Here is a 9,738-nt window from a genome sequence, read left to right as displayed (position 1 = left end):
CCACATGATCATGCTGCACAACCAATTCCATTCAAGCTGACTGAGGAAGATTTGACTTTAGCAATTTATATGGACAGTTTGAACAGTCTGTTATGAGGCCTCATATGAGGTGGCAGCCCTCCAGTCTTTACCATTACATCAGCTGAACCCACAGAAGTAGAAAGTGGAAGGGTGGTCAGCAGGGGTTAGGCATTAAGGGGGGCTGGAGAAATGATGGACAGTGATGATACAAAATTGCAGTTAGGTAAAAGGAATAAGCTCAAGGGATCTATTACACAACATGGTTACTGTTGTTAATAACAATGTATCACAATCTTGAAAAATATTGGGGGAGGGAGAGGGAGGGAGGGAGGGAAGAAGAGAGAGACAGGGAAAGAGAGAGGGAGAGAGACAAAGAGACAGAGAGAGAGGGAGAGAGGAGAGAGAGAGAGAGAGAGAGAGAGAGAGAGAGAGAGAGAGAGAGAGAGAGAGAGAGAGAGAGAGAGATATGTGAAAACCGATTGTTCCTTCACAGCCCTGGTTATTGAAACTTGCTCCTAACTAGATGTATTCCACACATCTGGGCAGCCATTGTTTTGCTTGATTCAATATTTAAGTACTTATGAAAAAAACTGGGTTTGGGGGAAAGGTTATATATTTCTAGATTCAAACTCTTGGTAAATTCTAGGACATTAACAACCATGCCTGACATTTTGTTTGTTTGTTGTTTGTTTTGAGGCAGAGTTTCTCTGTGTAATATTCCTGGCTGTTCTGGAACTCGCTCTGTAGACCAAGCTGGCCTTGAACTCAGAGGTCCTCCTACCTCTGCTGACATTTTTAAAAAATATTTTTAAATAACTGGATACAGAGAGAGAGAGAGAGAGAGAGAGAGAGAGAGAGAGAGAGAGAGAGAGAGAGAGAGGGAGAAGAACATAAATTATATCTTCATCACTATCATGATGATACTATGCTGTCTTTTCCTACAGAGGACAGCAGTTTTCTTCCCCCAAACCCTCCTCTCTGGTTTCTCACACAAAGCCTAAGATCCTACCGTATCTCCATATAGTGTCTGGTAAGACGAAGTCTATATCAAAGCCCAATTGGTGGTTTGGATTGGTGGTTCAGATGGATGGTCATCTCTGCGGAGTCCTCAGAGGGATAGGAATAAATCTTTATCTTTGGTCAACTTAATGTTGGCTGCCTTGACACAAGCAATGGAGCCTCAACATCCCTTGGAAGAAGGACTGGAATGATGCCATCTGGAACAGCAAATGCAAGTGCATTTATCACAGGTAAACTAATTTTTTACAGAGGTACCTACTACAGTTAAATTTAGGAAACTGGTATCAGCTTTACTATCTTATATTTGCCATAACATCCACAGGGATGAGAATGTCCCCTCATCTCAGAGTGCCCCAAATAATTAGCTCGATTGCAGGCAGACCCTCTCACCATAGTTCATTATGGAGTCAGCAGGCAAGCCACTCTTGATTGACAGGCAGGCATTCTTCCTTTATCCTATTCAGGCCCATGAAACCCAGGCAGGCTGATTGACTTGCCTCTTATGACAGGTAGATACTCAAAACCAATTCCAATTGTGTATGTTTTTGCAAAATATGGTGCTACTACTTGGCCATGTTCATGAGGCACAAAGGGAGACCCGAATAAAAAACAGAACAGAACATGCATATCTAACTGATGTATACACATACCAAAACATGAGTCCCAATCACTTACGGCCTTCCAGGATCCTTTTTGCCAAATAGTTTTCCTTTTGACCAGATGAACCCTTATCACCCAGCGGTCTCTTTTTTTCTTTACTACATGCTAGTTTCAGTAAGGTAGTTATGTTTAAGGGAGGGAGAAGATAACCACGAGGTGGCAGTAGCACACAATGCACTTCCTGTTAACAACATGGACAGGTCTTCATGCTGAGTGGGGAAATGACTGGGCTAAGGGGGGGGGGCTGTCTCAGCATGAGACCTTCCAGGGGCTATAGGTGAAGGAAAAAGGAAAGGAACCAACCCAAAAGAAAGAGCACAAGGACTTACACAGGGAGAAGAAAATCCAAGGAAGATGAAAGATCAGACTTACGTGTCTAGGTGATGTTCTTAAGAAGCACGAGGGAATCTCTGGATCGAGATGTGGAGGCTAGCAGTAGCTTAGGGGCTTCTAGCCCAGGGCTCATCTTACTTAGGGTTAGCAAATGTTCAGTAGAGTCTCATAGTGGATACAGAATGTCTAGCACCTGACTAACTAAAGATCTCGGCATGCTACACTTGTAATAATTGAATATATAAATGTTTAAGTTCGGCATCATCAGGCTTTTAAAAACTCCCCCCACAACCAACAGGTTTTTGAGCTAATGGATTCTAACCTCTTCTGAATAAGTAACATACAACCAATATACAGGAGCCACATCCTTAATTCAATTATATAACAAAGTGAACAGCATTAAAAGGTGGAAAGGGAAATGGAGATAAAATGTTCTAAGGTCTTTACATTATCTGGGAAGATGGGAAAGTAACATTTTAATTAATTAATAACTCAATAATACACAATAATAATAAGCATAAAGATGAGGCTATGTTTCTGTTATAAGTATAACATAGTATAATGTTAATATATATTTCAAAAGTTAGAGTCTTAAAACAACTATTTTACAGTTATAAATGGTCTCAAAGCACATTATTAATTTGGTTATGAGTTGAGAAAGTTTGATTGTGAAGACAAGCTTCAAAGAGCATTTCTCAGGAAAAACATTCCCACAGGGCCAGGGATATAGCTCAATGATAGAACACTTGTCTAAGCATGTATGAGGTCCTAGGTTCAATACCCACTACGACAAAAGGATGACATTCTGCTTACATACTATGTTCTCAACCAGTTCAGAATTAACTAGCTTCTAAGAAAAACACTGTAATCAATCTTACTATGCTTTCAACACTCTGATGTAGCATGTTCCCTATTTTTCCTTTGTGACCCATTCATACCCCTGACTCAGAACAATGCCTGTGTGTATAGCATGTGTGGCTAACCCTAAGGCCATTCCATTGAAAACAACCCCCATACACACCAAGAAAAATGCTGAAATCAACAGATAAAAGTATAGATTGATAACAACTGTTTGTGGCTTTGTGTGCTATTCTGAGTCAACAGGACGCAAAACTAATTTCCTCCCTTGTGAAACTACTATAAAAGACTAAGACAAAGTTCCTAGTTCTTTTTAATACATTTGCTGTGCTGTTTATAAATAGAGAGGTCAGCCTTTGTTCAAGAGCTCAGATCAGTGGACAGATCAGAGCTCTTATGAATAAATCCTGCCCCCTTGGTTAAACTGTACCAAGGGTCAGTGTTTTTGCTTTTGTATTGTGCCCGAGCCCATTTTTATTTTTAAATTGTGAAACAGCCTTGCTAAGTTAACTAGGCTGATCTTGAACTTACATTGTCACCCGGGTAGGCCTTCTGTGATCCTCTTGTCTTAGTCTTCTGGGCAGCTGGGATTACTGCCTGTACCAGCTCAAACTCTTGAAGAATGGAGACATATGTGCATAAATAGAGGGAAGGAACTGGTAAAGGCCATCACTAGAAGCTGAAATGAACGCTAGTGCAAAGATATATAAGGACTAATAAGAAAATACCCGAATAATTGCAAAGAAAATTTTAAAAAGGGGAATACAAGAGACAGAATGTGAGACAAATAGAAAGCAAGGAATAAGTTGATATGCATAACAGATACTCTAATGATTCTATTAAATGCTGTTATGCTATAGACTACAATAAATAAGACAAAGACCAACAGCATGAAATTAGAAAAGTAACAATGTCACCAACAAGAAATATTATCTTAAATATGAGGTTATGGAAACATTAAATGTAAAACAAGAGAAAAATATGTCATACAAACACTAACAAAATTAAGTTTTGTGGTAACAATAATATTAGGTAACATGAGCTTATTTAAATAAACATTATAAGAGATACACAAAGACATATTATGAAATTGTCACTCCATTATGAAGACATAACAATTCTAAATAGCATAATAGTAAATTATATTAAGCAAAAGTTGACACAATATATGGTAGCTGAGTAACATCCTCTCAAATATACCCACATCCTAATTACCAAGACATACAAACATATTATGTTTCATGGAAAAGAAAGAAATTAATGTAGTGGATGAAATTAAGGTTGCTAATTACCTGGTCATAAAACATACCATTTATCACAGGGAACCCAAGACAATCTTAGTGATTCTCAATCATAGAAGAGACAGCATGGTGGTCCAGAAACATCTAGAGTAAGCTGACTTTTGATTCTTTGCATGAGATCCACTTTCCATTTCTGAGGACCCCCCTGGAGGTTTCCAAAGTAGTTTGATTACGTTCCCACCAGCAGTTTATAAGGGTTTCTCTTGCATCATCACCAACATTAAAATAACTGTGTCAAATCAAAGAAGCTAAATGTATGTATGTGGATGTCTAGAAAAAAATTAAATGCATTGAAATTAAATATATATTAATTATTGCCTCAGAATGGGGCTGAGAGAGAAATGGGGAATGATTGATCCTAATAAGTACGGGATTTATTTAGGCTGTGACAAAATGAGATTGGGGATTTTTTTCCAACACTCTATTGAACATTATATTAGTAGATATTCCAGCTAATGAAAGAAGGCAGAAATGAGATAAGAATAAAGGATAGGAACAGTTGTACTATTACTTGAGAATAAATGACTGGAGGAAGTTATAAATTCATAGACGCCAAGGTAAGGAGACTTTTGGGGCAAAGTACTAGAGCAGAGAAAGCTAGAGAGAGACACTCCAGTGCAAGGAGGACCGAGACAGAACCCTACTCTGTGGCCCAGGTCGGCCGGAATTCATGGCAATCCACCGGCGTAAACCTCCCAAATGCGTGTATTCTAGGTATTAACTCCACACATTTGCAATAGGTTTCAATTATTCAGCTTAGTACTGATTAGTGCACGTATGTGGTGGATTCTATTGGGGTGGGGGGGATCGGTGGGGGGGATCCCCGAAACCAATACAGCCCCAGAAATGACCAACCATCCAGAGTAGGAGATTTTGTTGGAAACTGTGTTAAGAAATCTAGAGAGGTTTTTCTTTTTCCTCAGTAGTAGAAAAAATTTTCTAAAATAATTGTTACTCTACCTTCATCTCATGAAGCTTAAAAGTAAAACCCAAAGAATTCAAACTGTTTTTAAATAAGTTAACTTAATATGAAAGCAAATCTCGATATTATTTATAGGAATAAAATTTTTAAACATCATGTAAGTCCCTAGATGAAAATGAGTCCTTGCCCAAGTAGAAAGTAAATGTCAAAGCAGCATTATCAACTGCCTGAACTTTGAGTGCGCTCACATTGATCTCCTAAGTAAAGGTTGGAAGGCATACAGGCACAGTGTTTAGATACCACCTCTGTCCAAACACTTGGTGAACAATAACTTACGTTGACACAGAGGCAATTCCAAGGTAACTAGACTAGAAATCTGAAAACCACTCAAAAGATAATGACAGAAACAATTTAAAAAAAACCCCACAATAACAAAAAAAAATTATGCAAAGGGAAAGGTGGCCAGATGCTGCCAGAGAGACTAAGCAATTACAAAATACATTACCAAGTCACTAAACAATCAAGTGAGCAACAGAAACAGTTTCTGGGTGAAGAAGCAATCATCCATAATTCTTGTCATACATACTATCGAAAAGCAGTTTTTTAATTTAAAAGTATGGTGAATAGCCAGTGTGGTGGCGCATGCCTTGAATCCCAGCACTCTGGGGGCAGAGGCAGGTGGATCTCTGAGTTGGACGCTACACAGAGAAACCCTGTCTTGAAAAACAAACAAACAAACGAAAAAGAACAGCAAATAAAGAAAGGCAGGAGGTCGTAATCTCTTCAGGAGGCACTGTCTGGACCCACAGTAAAAGGTAAGCCAGAATACCATTCTAAAATTTCAAATATTTGTGCCCATACACAGAAACTCTAACCAAAACAGATAAACACAAGGAGACTAAACTGATTAGTCATCAAACTACCACTACATTGATATTATATAGTTCAACCTATATTTTTTATTTTATTATTTTTATTGTCTTGGTTGTGTAGCTGGTTTTAGTCAAGTCTGTTAGCACAAGCCTATTAAGTCCAGCTGCTTGGAAATTCAAGGCCTGACTGGGCTATGTGTGTTCAAGGCAAGCCTTGGCAACCTAGTGAGACCCTGGCTCAGAACAAGAAGTAAAGGGAAGGCTGGGAATTTAGCCCAGTGGTGGCACACTTCACTAGTGATAGCAGGGGAACTAGACTGCCAACTTGGGGTTCTTTTTTTCCCCTAAGCTTGAAAACAAGTTTTTGTTTTTGTTTTTTTCAAGTTCACAATTCCTTGGAAATCATTTTTTTTATTTAAAATTTTTTTTTCCTTTGACATAACAACCCCTGTTCCACTTCCCTCTCCTTCTCCCACCCCCCCCACCCCCACCCTTTATTTCACCCCCACCCCCTCCTCATAGAGGGTAAGGCCTCCCTTGGGTAGTCAACACAGGCTGGCATACCAAGTTGGGGCAGGATCTAGCCCCTCCCCCCTGCATCAAGGCTGAGTAAGCATCCCACCACAGGAAATAGGCTTGAAAAAGCCAGTTTGTGTATCTGGGATAAGTCCTGGTCCCATTGCCAGGGAACCCACACACATCAAGCCACACAACTTTCACCCAAGTTTTATTGAAGAAAAGATTTAACTGTTAAAACTGCAGGCAAATTCCTTTCACAATGGCAGATCCCCAAACTCCACATCAAAGAGGAAGCTTTGGAAGGTACTGTCACTGAATTCAGCCACTCCCAGAAACAAGCTTGCCTCCTCAGAAACCAGGAGGGATGCAAACATATTTAAATAAGTGATCTGCTTTGGCAGGACTAGTAACTTCTCAGAAATACAGGGAGGTAACAAGTCGCAGCTGGCAGGCATGTAGCATGGCACCAATTTTACAAGGCATCTGTCTGTAGGATCTTCAGAATCAGCAGTTGTTGATTTAGTGGGAGGGCATGCTGAAGGGCAGGGCATCTGCTGCAGTCCTCCTCAGCCTCTTTAACCTTTGACCAAAGTTCAACTTGGGGTTCTGAGTCTCATTAATTAAACAGAAGCTCAGGACAATTTTATGGAGTTTAAAATAAAATACCCCAGGCCACACAAACTGTAAATCTCAGCAGCTGTCCAGAGGAGGAGCATGGAGGATAAGCAGAGCTGGTATTGTAAATTATTTCTCTGCCAAAGAAAACTCTGATAAGTTGCTGTATTTGAACAACAACAAAACAGAACAATATTGTTTCTTAACCCAGCAACTTAAAGGACTTGGCCACAATACCATGTTTTGGCTATTTTATCTTCATTTGATCTTAGCCAAAAGGCCTAGAGCAATTGAATGTCAAAACTTACACAGCTAGTAGAGACAAATACAACCCTGATTAGTTAGTAACTCAAAAAAATATGTTAGCAGTCTCAAAGATCTTTACTTTCACATTACCAGTAAATTTAAATCCACTTATTTGTCAAAGATTTACCCAAGTCATGTTAAATAAGAGATATCTGGGTTAATTTATCAATTTTAATTTACATGATTTCTCACTATAAACCAATTTGGTACCAATGGAAATAGTATGCAAACATACACTCACTTGTAGAGATAATAGACAAAAAATAGACAAAAGCCTCAAAGATTATGTAGATTTCATTTAAATTGATCATCTGCTAGTTGGGAGCTTTTCCCCCCTGAAAAGTTAGACTGTGGATCGAATTACTTCCTCTAAGCAACCTTTAATTCTAAATCTTTACTCCCAATGGTATGGCAAATTAGTAGAAACAAGGTAAAAATTTTTACATTGCAAAGATGAACTTATTATAAACATCATTGAGAGGCTTAGTTATTTTTCTACTATGACCAAGGCAATTCACAAAAGAAAGCATTTAATTGTACTTACAGTTTCAGAGGGTTAGAGTCTGTGATGGTGGTGCAAAGGCATGGTAACAGAAACAGCTGAGAGCTCACATCCTGATCGGCAAGGAGGAGGCAGTGAGAGCTACTGGTAATGGCACTAGTCTGCCTCAAAGGCTGCCCCCAGTGTCACTCCTCTTCCAACAAGGCCACACACCCTAATCCTTCCCAAACAGTTCCACCAACTAGGGACCAAGTATTCAAATATGTGAGCCTATGTGGGCCATTCTCATTTAAACCACCACTGAGGGGTTTATGTAAAACCAACAAGTCGAAAGGTGAAGCTTATTGTATATATTTAAGTAATATTATTCCTGTTTTTAAGAACTAACAGGATTGGACAGATGGCTCAGTGGTCAAGAGTCCATACTTGTTGGGTTGGGGATTTAGCTCAGTGGTAGAGTGCTTGCCCAGCAAGCGCAAGGCCCTGGGTTGGGTCCTCAGCTCTGACAAAAAAAAAAAAAAAAAAAGAGTCCATACTTGTGGTAGTTTGAATGAGAGTGGTCCCATAGGCCCATATATTTGAATACTTGATCCCTGGCTGCTGAAATTATATATTGTATAGGATTTCACCATATAGCAGAGGCCTTTAGCAGAGATTTCCCCACTTTGCTGTAAGTTGCCTACCTCATGTTTCCATCTATATATACTGAAAAGTATCTTCATTTATAATCATCTTAGTTCTGTGACTATAAAAGTTCATGAAACTGTTACCGCACTGAAACATAGTATTTGGAGTAACCTAAATCTGTGTTTCTGGGTCATGGTCAGTCAGAATTGGATCCAGAATGAACTATTTCATATTCCCTTTGAGGGGAGGATTTTTTTTATAATCACTATACTATTTATCTTTCCCTTCAGATTTCCCAATATTTACTTTATAGATATTTAGGTGCTCCAATGATGAGTTCATATATGCTTACAATTGTTATATACTTTTTGTTGTTTCTGAGTTAGGATCTATATTACTTACTTTTCCTGTTGCTATGTTAAAATATCCTGAGAAAAGCAACTTAAGAAGGTACCCTGGTAGGGTTTTTGTCAACTTGACACAAACTACAGTTATCTGGGAAGAGGAACCTTGACTGAGAAGATGCCTCTATTAGATAGCCTATAGGCAAGTCTATACGGCATTTTCTTGATTAATGATTGATGTGGGAAGGCCCAACTCATTGGGGTACGTGCCACTCCCAGGCTAGCGGTACTGTGTGGTATAAGAAAGCAGGCTTGGAGCAAGCTTTGAGGACAGCAAACCAATAAGCAGTGTTCTTCCCTGGCCTCTGTTTCAGTTCTTGCCTCTGGGTTTCTGCTTTGAGTTCCTGACTCGACTTCCCATCATGATGGACTATAACTGTAAGCTTAAATAAACCCCTTTCTCCCCAAGTTGCTTTTGGTCATGGTGTTTTATCACAGCAATGGAAACGTAAGACAGAAAAGTCTTATTTTGGCTCATTAACAATTAACACTAACCATCAGAGGGTCTTACTCTGTAGCCCATAGTCAACTCAAACTTGCTTCAAGCCTACTGCAATTGCCTCCAAAGTGCTAGGTTTACATGTGTGGGCTACTGTGTTTCACTACAATTTTTACCATTGTCATATGCTATTGTGAATTGGCCATTTTATCATTAAATAATGCCCATTTTCCCAGTTTTAGGTTCAAGACTTCAAATCTATTTTGTTTGCCATAAGCATAGCTGTCTCTTTCCCCTTTGTTTTAATTTGAATGGAATATATTTTTTATCCCTTTGACA

Source organism: Peromyscus eremicus, chromosome X, assembly GCF_949786415.1.
Source record: "Peromyscus eremicus chromosome X, PerEre_H2_v1, whole genome shotgun sequence".
Lineage (NCBI taxonomy): Eukaryota > Metazoa > Chordata > Mammalia > Rodentia > Cricetidae > Peromyscus > Peromyscus eremicus.
This window is presented reverse-complemented; position numbering follows the sequence as displayed.